The sequence below is a fragment of the Myxine glutinosa genome, chromosome 6, assembly GCF_964187855.1.
Source record: "Myxine glutinosa chromosome 6, kmMyxGlut1.1, whole genome shotgun sequence".
NCBI lineage: Eukaryota > Metazoa > Chordata > Myxini > Myxiniformes > Myxinidae > Myxine > Myxine glutinosa.
Window position 1 is genome coordinate 54,164,087 of NC_136266.1, and position 16,802 is coordinate 54,180,888.

General features: G+C 41.7%; 1 protein-coding gene across 1 annotated transcript in view; it reads right to left on the reverse strand.

Moving 5' to 3' along the window:
* LOC137429783 (sodium/calcium exchanger 1-like) overlaps positions 1-16,802 on the reverse strand; it is an 88,481-nt gene that overhangs the window by 61,231 nt on the left and 10,448 nt on the right. The window lies entirely within an intron of this gene.

Consider the following 16,802-nt stretch of genomic DNA (forward strand, 5'->3'; position numbering starts at 1 on the left):
TATCTGGCTTTATTATGATACGGTACAGAAAAAGTTCTAGTTTTAGGGCGTTTCACAAATTTTTCACTGAGTTATGCCCTTTTTGGACTTTAAAAATATCACATACTGTGACCAGATACAAAGTTTCAGTTGAATATGCTAAAGGATATGGAAAAAAGTCTGGAAAACCACAGGTGGGACGGACAGACGGATGGGCAGACAGACAGACAGCAAGCAAACCTTTAGCCCCCTCTAAAAAAACCGAATATACATACCGGTAGGTCAATTTTCCAAACTTTTCCCCCTTACCATTTAACATATTGAGCTGATACTTGGTACATGGCTTCATTATGATAACTGATAAGTTACAGAAACTGCAACTTATTATGTAGCTCTCCATACTGAAAACAATTTGTCATACTGTATATGGCTCACAATTGCTGAATGCTTGGAACAAGAACATTCATTGGGACCAGTAGGGTACATGTGTTGCAAAGCATTTCTCCCTCTTGTTTCCCTCGCCAGAAGAGAGGGTATTGCATTTGAGTCCGTTTGTCTGTCTGTTTGTCCGCACAGAATATATATGATTTTCTCTGCAACCGTTGGTCCGATTGACAGGAAATTTTCACCATCGGTGCACGTCCACCTGTAGAATTTTTGAATCATAATTATGACGTCATAGGTCACGTGGTACGGTCGCCATCTTGGAAAAACCGAAAAAATCCACCTCTATATCTCCGAAAGCACTGCATAGAAAAAATTGAGACGTGGCTCATTGTAAAGAACTTTCCATGTGCTTCCATTATGACACCATAATTCGACAAGTACAAAACTTCATCCGATCAGGATGAAATTTCTTGAGCTTCATCTCGGGATAAATTCGTGGAGAATTTTTTTATGGCGTCATCGGTCACGTGGTTCGTCCGCCATATTTGTTTTAACACAAAAGCCTTAAAAACCACTGAAAACACGTCCTGGCGAGGGTCTGCTATCTCTGATTGCTCTTTCTAGTTTATTTTGCTTCTCTTCTGCCACTGTCACAAACACACTTTCCAAAAGAGACAGCCACATATTAATGACCAGCTTTGTCAAATTAATCCCCTTCAAATTTTATCCACAATTTGTATTTCATTCATTCAAATGTTGTAACTCGTATTGCTATTGATATATACCTAATCAAAAATACTTTTTCAGCATACTTTGTTCCCTTTTGACTCCAGAGACCAAATAAACATCCTGGCTCTAGTGCCAATAAGGTTAGTCTTTTCCAATTTATATCACGCAAACAATTACTGATTCAGCAGCTGTCACAAAATATGGATTGATGGGAAAGTATCTGCAGCTGCTATGGACACCACAAACATCAGGTGCTACCACCACCACAGCAAAAGATGAAAGCTCACATACGAACAACTAGGAGGATATTTGTAATTGATATGTCAACAGTGCTTTCACTGTCAATAAAAAGAGGAATAAAAATGTCCCAGCCTTGAAAACTTACTAGATTCTCAAAAGTAAGTTTTAATCCTAACCGAACACAATGGTGGTTACAAATTTCCATGTATTTGCATCGTTGAACCTTCATAGTGTTATGCATAAACATTTACAAGATGGTTGCAGTTCCCCATTGTCACATGCACAAGGCTGAGGAAGCATCGTTGCCCCCTTACTAAATTGTTCATGAGCTTTAATCGTATTAATTACAGCATGAGGTATCACTTACTCCCAGAAGTCACTTACCGCTAGTATACACTCGGTAATATTCAGGTATCTGCATAGACCTTTTTATTTTCACAATTATTTTTTTACTTCCACCACCAAAGGTGGATGGAGGTTATGTTTTTACCCCTATCGGTTTGTTTGTCTGTTTGTTTGTTTGTAAACAGGATATCTTGAAAAGTTGTGGACTGATTCAGACAAAAGTGGTGGTGGAGAGGTTGAGTATGTGACAAGGGCGAAAATGATTTGATTTTGGTGAAATACTTTGGATCTGAGAATTTTAAAGGGATTCATCATTAAGTGATATGGCCAAAAACGATAAGTAGCATGATATTTCAAAAGTTGTGGACGACTTATGACAAAACTTGGTAGATGAATTGGGTAAGTGACAAGAACAAGCCGATTAGTCTTTGGTTCAGGTCCGAATCCATATCTGACCTATCGGTGGGATACAAAACATAAAATGTTCAGCCTGATGGAGGGATGCTCTCTAACGTGTGTCGTTCTAGTTCTTTCTTTCTTTCTTTTGAGAGAAAGAAAAAGTTGTTATTCACAACTTTTTCACTTCCCCTTGTGTAGGCATCCTTCGGCAATTGTTTTGCATTTAATATGCCTCATTGCAATGCTTCATTTACAGAAATGTCAGCTCAGCTGAAAGAGGGCAGTGGAGTAAAATATTGACAGCAGAAAGGCAAGGTAAGAAATATGGAATAAAGTATAAAGAACTGCCTTTTTTAGAGGCCATTTTCCCCACCAAGCAGGGGTTGGACCTTTTTTGGGCACCGTGGTCCCCTTTTTGACGCGGTGTTTTACAGCCGGAAGCCCTTCCTGCCACCAACCCTGTTGGTCACCTCTTGCAGACACACAGTGAACTGGTACTCAATTTATCGACCTCAGAAGGATGAACAGGCTGAGTCAACCACCCTGGCGTTAATTCAGTGATTGACTGGGATTCGAACACCAGGATCCTAGGTATCCCAAGCTGGCACCCTAACCACTAAGCCAACACCAGGCTTGCATAAAGTATATAGGAGGAAAGAAAAACTAGGAAGCATAAAGAAGCCGAATGATAAACATTGAGGGTTTTTAAATGAAGTGACGATAAGCTGACACTTTGAATGACAGAAGGGGTTGGACCTTTTTCATCATCATCATCATCATCATCATCATCATCATCATCCTCGTCATCATAAATATTCTCATCATCGTAATTATTATCTTTACCATTATCATCATAATCATAATCATCAGCATTATCATCATAATCATCAGCTTGTTCTCAGGCAATGCAGGATGAAGGCGTTCTTCAATTCCTGGCAGTTTTCATACTCGATACAATTGACAGTTGGATAAGCAATTTGAAAGTCGGCCAGGTACTCCGCACCTCCTCTTTGTGAAAGACACCGTGTGATCTTTTTAAGGTTAGACGACCAGCGCTGGCAAACGGTTCCTCTGGCTTAACGTCCATCCGATGGACTGCGGACACATTGTTGCCTTGCCCAGTTGCCCTGCATGTGATACACCAATGTGGCAGTTTATAGCTGCGTCGGGATTCAAACCCAGGCTAGACGGCTCAAAGATTTCTCAAACAGCTCAAAGTGTGCAGATTTCTCGGGCTATCCCACCAACCCCACCATGAGACTTGCATATATATATATATATATATATATATATATATATATATATATATATATATATATATATATATATATATATATATATATAAAAGATATACTGTATATATATATATATATATATATATAGATATATATAAAAGATATATATATATATATAGAAGATCATTACAGTATATACAGTATATAAGAAGATATATACAGTATATAAGATTTTAGTTTAGTTTAGACAAGTTTAGACAGAAGCTGGAAGATTGTTCCAAGGATGGGAGGACAAGGGGAAGAAGGAATGAACATGAGCTGTCAACACTGATTCATGCAGACAATCAAGGAGTACATAGGATTATGAGCATGTTCAACCAAGTAGAGCTGGAGTAGGACTGGCGATTGAAAGTTATGATGGTGTATGACCAGAATAGAGTCAGTAAAATGGCCCACAATCTGCCATCAGTAAGAGAGCAGCATACCCTGAGTTTCAGCATTCTTTTTGGACCTGCCATTGATCCGTAGAGATTTGCCCTTCAACAGATCAACAGCCAGGTAGAGTGTATAGATTAGTGTACTCCAACTGTCGTGAAGAAGAAAAAACCTCAATGTATAATAAGTAGGAAATTTATGTAGACCGTATGTCGTGGAAGAGCTTGTATCTTCGTCCCCATGAGACGGATGGGGTTTGTTAATTAGTGAGGGATTATGGGTAAATTAATCCCCTGTATGTAATTGCCTCTGTAATCTTTTCTTTGATCTCTCAAGATCAAAATCAAGAGATCTTTGATCTCTCCCTGCCCCACAACCCCAACTGTGGAGGTTACACAGGTCTTTGCTATTATTTCCGACTATTTTCTCTTAAAATTGTGAGTTGGACAGGCGCCCATGATGGGTTTCTGTGAAGTCCACAGCATGCTAGGGGAGCAGAAACTGTTAAATATTCCGCTGTTTCGATGTGGGAATTCCCATTTGCTTTAATGAGCAGGAGGATGATGTTCCTTATGACACCGCACTACACACCATAGACAAGCCAAGCAATTGACACCATTATTAATAACGTGAAATAAAAACGAACCGGAAACAAGACATTGAGCACTATCGCTGATAACACCGACGGTGAGCACACAGGCACAGGCAGGTTCGTGGAGCCACGCCTAGAAGAGCAGTAATTGGTCTGGGATTTGATTGGCATAAGGACTGGCAAGATGGGACTCACTGATAGGAGCGGACACGGAGACGTCGTGGGATGACATTAGAGCCTCGCGTACAAAACAATTGGAGCGGTGGGTATTTTCTCTCTCGGGTTCTGGATCTGGTGGTGAACGATCGTGTGCCGACATTTTGTGCTTCTCGTTCGGGATCGCATAGCGAATGGTCGCTATTGCCCTTGCACAAGGAAGATTCATCACGAACGGTCGTTCAAAAAATCCTTTTCACTGTCGCTTTGTTTGTTTTACATTGAAGAGAAAACGTATAGGGGAGGGCATGGCGATTGTGAATTTGACAGCTTTGAAGATGACTTTCATGGCTTCACATCGTTGTTAGCACCAAAATGGTGGCTGCAGTATAAAAATTGCGAGTGGAGTCAGACAAACTGTCCAACCAATGGATGGAATCCGGACGCACATACAGTGCATTCAGAAAGTATTCAGACCCCTTCACTTTTTTCACATTTTGTTGTGTTGCAGCCTTATGCTCTGAAATCGTTTAAATTCATTTTTTTCCCTCATCAATCTACACTCAATACCCCATAATGACAAAGAGAAAACAGGATTTTAGAAAGTTTTGCAAATTTATTAAAAAGAAAAAACTGAAATATCACATTGACATAAGTATTCATACCCTTTCCTATGACACTTGAAATTTAGCTCAGGTGCCTCCCATTTCTCTTGATCATCTTTGAGATGTTTCTACACCTTGATTGGAGTCCACCTGTGGTATATTCAATTGATTGGACATGATTTGGAAAGGCACACACCTGTCTATATAAGGTCTCACGGCTGACAATGCATATCAGAGCAAAACCAAGCCATGAGGTCGAAGGAACGGCCTGCAGAGCTCAGAAACAGGATTGTGTCGAGGCGCAGATCTGGGGAAGCCTACAAAAAAAATTCTGCTGCATTGAAGGTTTCCAAGAGCACAGTGGCCTCCATAATTCCTAAATGGAAGAAGTTTGGAACAACCAGGACTCTTCCTAGAGCTGGCCGCCCGGCCAAACTGAGCAATCGGGGGGGAGAAGGGCCTTGGTAAGAGAGGTGACCAAGAACCCGATGGTCACTCTGGCTGAGCTCCAGAGATCCTGTGTGGAGATGGGAGAAACTTCCAGAAGGACAACCATCACTGCAACACTCCACCGACCTGGGCTTTATGGCGGAGTGGCCAGACGGAAACCTCTCCTCAGTGAAAGACACATAAAAGCCCACAGAATCTTGTTTCTCACAGTCTGAGAGTCCTTTAGGTGCTTTTTTGCAAACTCCAAGCGGCTTTCATTTTGATGAGGGAAAAAATGAATTTAAACGATTTCAGCATCAGGCTGCAACTTAACAAAATGTGAAAAAAGTGAAGGGGTCTGAATACTTTCTGAATGCACTGTATGGACGCACACACATGGCTCCTTATATAGTATATATTTGACATGTGATTGATCCTTCCTGAGAGATACTGTGAACACCCGACATTTGTTACTTTGAAGAACATGTTCAATTTGGTCGGCCACATTCTGATATTTTGATGGTCAGACGATGATCTCAATGCAACCTGATTTACAAGGATCGGAAACTGTATGGCACAAAAGGGAATCATCTGCAGTGATGCAAAGAGTGATCCAAAGAGGTATAGAGGTCATTTAATGTACGTCAGAAAAAGGATTGGACCCAGAACACTGCCCTGATGAACAGCTGCGTTTAAAGGAAGAATCGAAGGGAATGGGAGAGAAAGCATGTTTGCATGGGGAGGAAGATTGTCAACGTGGTTATAAGTTCATTCAAATACAGCAGGATTCCAAACTGAGAAGCACTATATAGCCAGATAGACCACACTGCCATCATCTGCTCTTTGAGATTCAGAGCATCCATCTGTTGCTGTGTTAGAAGCAGCATGCCCATGTGCAAAGAAAGAAAGAAGTTTTTAAAACCAATTTGATGATTTGTCTTTCGCAAATTTAATTCAGGGGGCGCTGCACTGTAGCTGACCCCGCGTGACACCGTTTACTCTTCTGTTGTTTCGTCGCCACTTTGCTTTCTATGAGTGGATTTTTATTGGTAAATGGAAGATGGAGATTCACGGCCTCCGCAGCTGTCGAAATGGCTTCGGGGTTTTGCTGCTACTGCACATGTTGGCTGGTATCTGTTCTTCACTTCACGGACGTTCTTTACAAGATGGCGTCATCACGTATACTCGCGAGGCCTTGCTGAACCTGCGTTTCAATGGTATTGGTGGTGCTACGCAGAGAGTTGTGAACTTGGCATTGAATGGTGTTTTCAGAATTAAAGAAAAGAAAAAACGAGGTTCTCATGGAGGTCTTCGTCAGCGGCTTAAACGCAGAAACCACGAGGTATCGCTTCCTGTTTTGACTTTGATTAACTCTCGCTCGATAAAGAACAAAACTGATGAACTGGATGCCCTCCTGAGGTTCGACTGGTACTATCGGACCTCATCTGTTGTGTGTTTCACCGAGACATGGCTTGGTGAAGGGGATGACGTGTCCTTTGATGGATTCGAGTTGATCAGGGCCGATAGAGTCGCGTCATCGGGCAAGACCAAAGGTGGCGGTTTGTGTATGTTGGTGAATTTGAATTGCGCCAAACATTTTTACGGTACGTGAACGGTACTGTTCCAAGGACGTGGAGATACTGACGGTGTCTTTCCGACCCTACTACCTACCACGGGAATTTGGTCAATGCACAATTATTCTGGTGTACGCACCGGGGCCGGACTTTAAATGCGCATCGGAACGAATCGCAGAAAGTTACAATGGAGCGACCGCCCATTCAACGGATCAATCAATCCTGATTCTTTGGGATTTCAATCGATGTGACCTCGATCAAGAACTCCCTCAGCTCGATCAGTATGTGAATGTTGTTACCCGTGCAGGGGCGGATCCAGGGGGGGGGGGTGCAGGGGGTGCACACCCCCCCCCCCCCCTTCGATCCAGGATGAGGGTGCAGGCGGTGCGAATCTGCTGAACTGTTGGACCAGAGAAGAACACAAGGAACTGCAGAAACTTCCAAGAACGCACGAAATGCCGTTTCTGACGATCAATTTTTTTAAATTTCCTGGGGGAGGACACACAGACCCCCCCTTAACCCTCTCCCCAGCGCAAAAGTTTAATGCACCCCCCCCCCCCCGTCTTTAAATTCCTGAATCCGCCCTTGCCGTGGTAACAGGACGTTGGACAAATGTTACAGTAACATTGAACATGCTTATGTGGCGAAATGTGCTCCTGCGATTGGACGATCAGACCATAAGGTGGTCCATCTCTTACCTACGTACAGACCGAAGGTGAAACGAATGCCAGTTCCTTCCAAGACGGTTAAAACCAGAACGGCGCAGGATAACGAACGTTTGAAGGGCTGTTTCCTATGCACAGACTGGGATGCATTTTTTTGACTCTTGTGACGATCCTGATGAACTTACTGAGATGATCACAGATTATGTGAAGTTCTGTGAGGACCTCGTGACCACAGAGAGAACCATTCGTATGTTTCCCAATAACAAACCTTGGGTTACCGCTGAAGTGAAGGTGTGTTTGATGAAGAAGAAGCGTGCATTCCTGAAGAAGGATGACTCGGCCCTCAGGGAGGCGAAGAAAGAATTGCGCTCTGTCATCGGCAAGTGTAAACGGTCGTACAAGGATAAGATTGAAGAACAACTACACGATGGTGATGCTCGTAACGCTTGGAGGGGACTCAGGCATATGATGGGAATGAATGAGAGGCTCAAGGATGGTAGATTGCCCACTAATGTTCCAGATTCCAAATTTGTGGATGAATTGAGTGACTTTTACGCGAGATTTGATGTTCCAGGAAACCGAGTAAAATGTGAAGCTCTCTGTGAGGATCTAGAAACTAGATACTCGAGCGAGTCCCATACCTGTAATTTGTGAACCTGATGTCGTGAGGTGTTTTAGGGCGTTGGGTAAAAGGAAGGCTTGTGGTCCAGATGGCATTAAGTCTTGTATTCTGAAAGAGTTCTGTTTAGAACTTAGTAATGTTTTTACTCGATTGTTTCAGTTACTTTGGCTACTCATACTGTCCCTATTTGTTGGAAAAAGTCCGTTATTATTCCCGTGCCAAAAAAGGTTCACCCAGGACAGCTCAATGATTATAGACCTGTTGCCCTTACCTCCATCTTGTGTAAATGTATGGAGAAATTGATGGTGAAGTTTATAGCATCAGATGTAACTCCTAAACTGGATCCTTTACAATTTGCATGTAAAGCAAGACGAGGTGTTGAAGATGCCTGGCTCAGCTTACTTCATCTAATCACAAGTCACCTTGACCAGAATGGAACCTATGTCCGTGTGTTATTTATTGATTTCTCATCAGCCTTTAACACGATGCAGCCATTTACCCTTCTGAAAGTGTTGAGTGACCTGTGCCTGAACCCCCATATCATATCTGGGTGGAAAGTTTTTTACGAGACCGTCCTCAGCAGGTGAGGGTGAATGGTAGCTTATCAAAGTTATCAATCTTGAATACTGGTGCTCCACAAGGCTGTGTATCGTCACCCCTACTGTTCAGTTTGTACACCAATGGATGCGTGGCTCTTAAAGAAGTTTGTAACTTTATTAAGTATGCAGACGATATCGCCATTGTTGACTGTCTTTCCGATCAATCATCTTTTGTATCGTACCTCGACGAGATTGACACATTGAATAAGTGGTGTGGGGACTTCTGTCTTACTCTGAATGTGTGTAAAACAAAAGAGATAATTTTGGACTTTCGGAAAGGTCACAATCATGAGCCTGTAACCATAAATGGTGATAAGGTAAAAATTGTTAACAAATTTAAATACCTGGGTACCTTTATTGATAACAAGCTAACTTTTGATGGAAATACTGATGCTGTGTACAAGAAATCAATGCAAAGATTGTATCTTCTCAGGAAGTTGAATTCATCTGGTGTTAGCTCTCGTGTGATGCGGATGTTAACAAATTCCTTACTGATCAGTGTTTTATCATTTAATTTGATTTCCTGGTACAGTTATCTTAATGTGCGGAATAAGTCACGATTGAGAAAGGTCATTACACTGGCATTTAAAGTAGGTGGGCCTTCAACCAGTCTGGAGTCTATACTTGCGAGCATTGAAAAGGAAGGCGGTACAGGTGTGTACCGATGAAAGTCATTTCTTGAACGGACTTTTTGAAAAACTGCCATCAGGGAGACGCTTTCGTGTAAGGAGGATGAAGAAGAACATTTCCAAAAGGTCATTTGTACCATGTGCAATTCAAATGCTAAATTCAAATTCCTAGACATTTTGCTGTTTAGTCAATCTTCCATATTTTATATTTATTATATATTTTATGTCTTTTTATATTGTTTTCTTATTCCCTTTGTGTTTTATGTTTTAATGATGGTCAACTTACGATGTCACCAAAGAAAAATTTCCCTGAAAATGGGACAATAAAGATTTATTAATAAGATGAAGAACTCTTTTCTCCCGCCTCTGGAACAAACTCCCTCACTCTCTTCAATCCCACTCCTCCCTCCAGGTCTTCAAAACAGCTGTTCACCACTATTTCTTATCTTTCCCCATAATAATAATAATAATAATAATAATAATAATAATAGTAATAATAATAAAGGAGTCTTATATAGCCCCATCAAGCAGAGTAAACGACCCTCGTGGTGCTTTACATTATCATGCGAACGCACACACACCGCACACACATACACACAAACATACACACACACACAGACACACCTTCACTCTTGTCCTATTCCTCTCCCTCCCCATTCAAAACCCACAGATGTGTACTCCCCCTCCTCCTCCCCTCCCTCCCCCGCACATGTACACAGACATACTCTCGATCTCTGTCCCACCTCAAACCAAAGGGAAAACAGGACTTAGACTTTGAAAGACTTGTGAAACAGATAGGTTTTGAGGGAGGTTTTAAAGGCAGGAAGAGAGTCAACATGTCGAACAGAGGAAGGCAAGTCATTCCAGAGCAGAGGTGCAGCAAAGGAAAAGGATTTCTCGCCAAACGACTTGGTGCTGGTGCGCGGCGGCTCTAAGGTCATAGAGTCGTCGCTTGAACGAAGCCGTCGCCGAGGTTCATAGAGAGTGATCAAATCGGAGAGATAGCGAGGTCCCGCTCCACACAATGATTTATAACATAGTGTGCAAATTTTGTGTTGCACACGAGCAGAGACAGGCAGCCAGTGTAAAGATTCAAGGAGCGGAGTAACATGCAAAACCTTGATCTTTTCTACCTCCGCTAATTCACCCGAGATCCAACTTTTTGAAATACCAACTTCTTTCCTGGAAGTCCTTGCAGTGTCCATGTGTTTTTTTTTTTTTTACCTCTCCCGCCCCTCACCCCCTTCCCACGCCTCCTCCCCCCAAGCCCTCGCCCTCCCACAGATCTCCCGATGTCCCTGCTCTCAAATGTTGTGTTTGTGTGCTTCCCCTTCTCTCCCCATCTTGTCTACCGCTCCCCTTATTATATGTTTTATATGTCTGTTTGATTTTTTTTTGCGTGATTAATGTTTGCTCTTTCACGAGCATCGATCTTGTATACAAAACAAAAACAAACAAAAAAACTTAATGTTTCAAGCAATAATTTTTTCCCTTATTATACACTTGGCATGGAGGAATAATGTTTTCAATTTGTCTGTCCATGCATGCAGCATGATAACTGGTGAACCACTGAAGGGAATTTTTTACTAAACTCGTTATAAAAATGTATCATGATGCAAAAATGAAATGATTACCTCCGCTACCAAAGGTGGACAGAGGTTATGTTTTTCACCCCTGTCTGTCTGTCTGTCTATCTGTCTGACTGTGAGCACGATATCTCAAACACTTGTACAAGGATTCGGACGAAATTTTGTGGACAGGTTGGTTGTGTGACGAGGACAAAATGATTAGATTTTGGTGAAGTTCTGGGTACGGACACGATAATTTTATGTGATTCTTCACCGGTGAGAAATGGGGCTAAAACAATAAACAGCATAGCACGATATCTCAAAGTTGTGGACGGATTATGACAAAACTTGGTGGAAGAGTTGGGTAGGTGACAAGAACAAGTCGATGAGATTTTGGTTAAGGTTCGGATCCACATATGACCCATCAGTGCAGTAGGACAAAATGTAAACTGTTCAGCCTGGCAGAGGTATACCGAGTGCCGTCCATTCTAGTTAGATTTTGGGATCAAAGGTCATGTGACCTTTTGCTGAAAGTTGCAGATTTTCATTATCGTGATAACTTGTCAACCGTTAAAGGGACTTTGTCCAATCTTGGTATAACTATGGACTGTAATACAAAGATGAACTGATTAATTTTTTGGTTCAAAAGGTTAAAGGCCTATGGTTAGTTGCCCTTTAATTGAAAATGCAGTTTATATAGATTATAAAAAACTGTAAATTGAGAAAAAAATGATAAGGCAATAGAGTTAAACGATAAAACAACAATAAAATAAAAAAATGCATATGCACACACTACCAACATCGAGCTGCATGATTGTTTTGGATGGGTTTCTGACCTTAGTCTCCTCTTCAGCAAGTGAAATGCATGCTCCATTGGATTTAAATCAGGAGACCAGAAGTCAGAAGAAGTCAGGAGAAGTCTAAAATCTTCCACTTTTCTCTCCTGATGAACTCCTTGGTTGTGTTGGAGGTGTCTGTTTAGGTGATTGTGTTGTTGCATGGTGAAGCACAGTCCAATGAGTTTGAAGGCATTTTTTGTACATAGACAGACAAAATGTTTCTGTACACTTCTGAATTAATTCTGCTGCTGCCATCATTAGTTACATTAATAAAGATGAGTGAGCCAGTTCCAGAGGCAGCCATGCAAGCCCAAGCCATGATACTACCTCGACCATGCTTCACAGAAGAGTTAATGTGCTTTGGATAATGTGCAGTTCCTCCCATTCTACACAATTTCACCTTTCCATCGTTTTGGTAAAGGTTTATCTTGGTCTCATCTGTCCATAAAACTTTGTTCCAGAACTATACTGGCTCATTCTGTACTTATTGGCAAATTCTAATCTGGTGTTTCTATTTTTGGTGCTAATGAGAGTTTTGCATCTTGCGGTGTAGTCTTTGTAATTCTGCTGTTGAAGTATTCTGCTAATGGTAGATTGTGATACTTTCACCCTGCACTCTGGAGGTTGTTGGTGATGTCACTGACAGTTGTTTCTTCTTCACAGCTCTGATGATTTTTCTGTCATCAACTGCAGTTGTGTTCTTTGGCCGACCTGGCCGATGTCTATTGCTAAGTGCACTAGTAGTTTATTTCTTTTTCAAGATACTCCAAATTGTTATACTTGCTTTGCCCAATTTTTGTGCTTTGGTTGTATTTGAATTATTCTGTTATTTCAGCTTCCAAAATTCTTACTTTTCTTTCATAGACAGTTCTTTGGTCTTTATGTTGGTGTATGCCAACTGACTCCAAAGGCAGACTCCCATGGCAAAAGCAAAGGCTAAAACCAAGACTCGACATTCGCAGCTTTTTATGTGTGAACAATCAATGCAACAAGAAACACCTGTCAGTCATCTGTTCCAATACTTATGCTTGCTTAACTAAAATGGGGGGACTGGACATAAAAAGTGCTATTATTCCACAATGGTAAAACATGTATGCATAGAAATACCAAGAAATAAAAGCTGGCCTTCAGTACTCTTACCTCATATTGATCAATTGATTTCAAATCCAAATTTATTGAGTATATAGCAATAATAACAAATTTGATTTCACTGTTCCAATACTTATGGAGGGCACTGTTTGTGTTGCTGCAATAACCTGTGAACTACTCAAGAGTTTTCAACCATACTTGACACACGTATGGACTGTAATAAAAAGATGAACTGAAATTTTAGATTGAACAGGTCTTAGGTCAAATGCCCCTTGAAAACCATTTTACATCCCATAACTTTTAACATCTGGTGTTGTCTCTCTTATATTTATCTGTCTCTTCTTTTTAAACAATTGCAATTTTGTTTTGCAATTGAGAGGATCTTGTGCTTTGTTCCAGAGGCAGGGACATCGAGTTATGTCCTGAATTAATTCTGTTAACTGTGCTCACCAAACTCTCCTTTTATGGTATCCATGGAAATCTGCACTCATGGCTTGCGGACTTCCTCTGGTCGTAGGCAACGTGTGGCCCTGAATGGATTTCTCTCATCCCCCCTTCCTGTTCAGGCTGGAGTTCCCCAAGGTAGTGTTCTGGGCCCTGTGCTATTTCTGGTCTTCATCAATGATCTTTCCGACTCTGGAAAATCCTCTCTATCTCTTTGCTGATGACTCCACTCTCTGCCACTCCATACCTCATCCCTCAGATCGGCAGTCTGCAGCCTCCTCACTCTCTGCAGACCTGGACAAAATCACATACTGGTCAAACAAGTGGAACATGTCTTTCAATCCTGACAAATCTCACACTCTTACTATGTCTCTCCGAAAAGACCGACTGGAAAACCCTCCCATCTACTTTCTCAACAATCCTCTCCGAGAAGTTCTGTCGCTCAAGCTTTTGGGTCTCACAATCTGCCATGATCTTTCTTGGGAAAACCACATTTCCAAGCTGGCCTCCAAAGCCAGTCGCCGACTGGTCATCCTCCGTCGTGCGAAGTCCTTCCTCGGCACACCTGAGCTCCTCACCACATACAAGGCTTTCATCCGCAGTTCAATGGAATACTGTTCCCCTCTCTGGGCCGGTGCTCCTGCCTCACACCTAGCTCGGCTTCACGCTGTTGAAACCAAAGCTTTCAGTATCATTGGAATCTCCTGCGATGAAGCTAACCCCGAGGGCCTTTCACTCACTCACCGCAGGCAGGTTGGTGGTCTTTCTGTCTTCTACCGACTCCTCTCCGGCCTTGCCCCCACCCCAGCTCTCTCTGTGCTCTGTCCCCCTAATATTCCTACAGGTCGCACAAGATCTGCCAGCAACCCTCTTATGGTTAAACTGCCAAAATCTAGGCTCTCTGCTCACCTTCACTCTTTCATTGCCCTTTTCTCCCGCCTCTGGAACAAACTCCTCCACTCCCTTCAATCCCACTCCTCCCTCCAGGTCTTTAAAACAGCTGTTCACCACCATCTCTTATCTTCCCCCATCAAAAACCTTGATCTTTTCCACCCCCGGTAATAATTTTCCACCCCCCCAAGCTCTCTCCCTCCCACATTTCTCTCGATGTCCCTGCTCTCAAATGTTGTGTTTGTGTCCTTCCCCCTCTCTCCCCAGCTTGTCTACTGCTCCCCTTATTTTGTGTTTTATGTGTCGGTTTGACCTTTTGTGTGATTAATGTTAGCTCTTTCACGAGCCTCGATCTTGTATACAAAAAAACAAACAAAAAAAATCTGTTTTGCTGCCTTGTTTTGAAATGGGATAATATTGGCCATCTTCCACATAGATGGTAGAAATCTACATGTGAAGGACTTGTAGAAGAATAGAGACAGAGAAGCTAGCTGTTGGGCGTATGAGCACAAGTGCTATCGGTTTCAGTTGCAGGTGACATATTGAGGACGATTAGGAAGCCCCTGGAAACAAAACAAAGTTTAGGAACCTTGCTTTATCATGAGCGCTATCTGTTGTGGAACCATCTTTGGTAGGTGAAGAAACTAAAGTTGAGGAAATACAGGAGACTGACTAAACAAGTTGCTGATAGGTACAGAAACAGAAAAGCGAGCACTGGGTGATGAGTATGTTGAGATTGAGACATCTTGTGATTACGACTGAATTGTTATGAGCCTTGTGAACAGATAATATTTCATTATAAATTGTTACGAGCCTTGTGGAGGATAATATTTCCAAATTGAAACTAGACCGGCACTCTTTGACTTCGCGATGTTGGCTGATATGCCTCCACCCACATCATTGCATCATTAAACATACTAATCCCTTCAGCTGTTCTCAAGTATCACATTTTTACCGCACCTTTGATGCCGAAATCTAATTAGTTATCTTTTCATCATAATATATACTTGTACTAAGTTTGGTCAAAATTCCATCACTGGTTTGTAAGTTAGCAAAGTAACAGAATTTTAACCTGATCGACCTCTGATCTTTGACCTCTTGACCCCATCCTGTAATCCATTTATCTTTACATCATTATATACACTTGTACCAAGTTTGACTTGGTTCCCTTCAGCTGGTCTTATGTTATCGCGGTAACAAAATCCTATTACAGAAGCTGACCTTTGACCTCGATGCAAAAATCTAATTTGTTCATCTTTGCATCATAATATGTACTTATACCAAGTTTGGTCAAAATCCCATCACTGGTTCACAAGTTAGCTTGGTAACAGAATTTTTACCTAAGACACATCCGACCTTTGACCTATTGACCCCATAATCTAATCAATTCATCTTTGCGCCATTATACATACTTGTACCAAGTTTGTCTTAGTTCCCTTCAGCCGTTTTTAAGTTATCGCGGTAACGGAAACCAATTGCAGACTCTGACCTTTGACCTCTTGACCCTAAATCAAATCGGTTCATTTTTCATCATAATACATACTTGTGTCAACTTTGGTCAAAATCCCATTACTGGTTCACAAGATATTGTGATAACAGGATATTTTACCTTACATGACCTTTGACCTCGTGACTCCAAAATCGAATCGGTGCATCTTTACATTATTATAATACCTGTACCAAGTTTGACTTGGATCCTTTCAGCCATTCTAAAGTTATTGTGGTAATAAAAACCGATCATGGACGCATGGACGCATGTACGGACAGACAGCCGGACGGACAACCCAAAAACATAATGCCTTTATATAAAAAGCAAATTGCTTGCTTTTATAATAGCTTCAGTGCAGGAATAGATAAGTCAAGGTTGGAGAGCTTTGCAGCACAGGAAAAGGCCATTGCAGCAGTACCATGACTGAATCCAACTATCAGCTAGCAAGGGTGATGGCGATTGAAGTCACCACTGAATAAAACAAGAGAATTATGGGAAGAAGATGCAAGAGTGTCTCTGTGGTTGGGAGAACGATCAAGAATACTTGTAAACATTAGGTTGTTTTGAATGGAAACGTGAAACTGCAGGTACTTCAGGTTGTTGAGGGGATCAAACAGTGACATGGATTATGGGGAAAGTGTTGTGCATATCTCCTGTATATGAACTGGGCTTGGCTAATTGGAGCAGCGTAAAGCTGCTATGAGAGATCAATTGATCAGGAAAATCATCCGAAAGTAATGTTGTATCTCAAAAAATAACATTTGGTACACCAGAAGCTATTTGACAGGATGGGGCAGATTGGAATGGGAAGAGGCAGCAAGATTGGAATGAAACATTCAAATGTTGGGAATGAAACATTCAA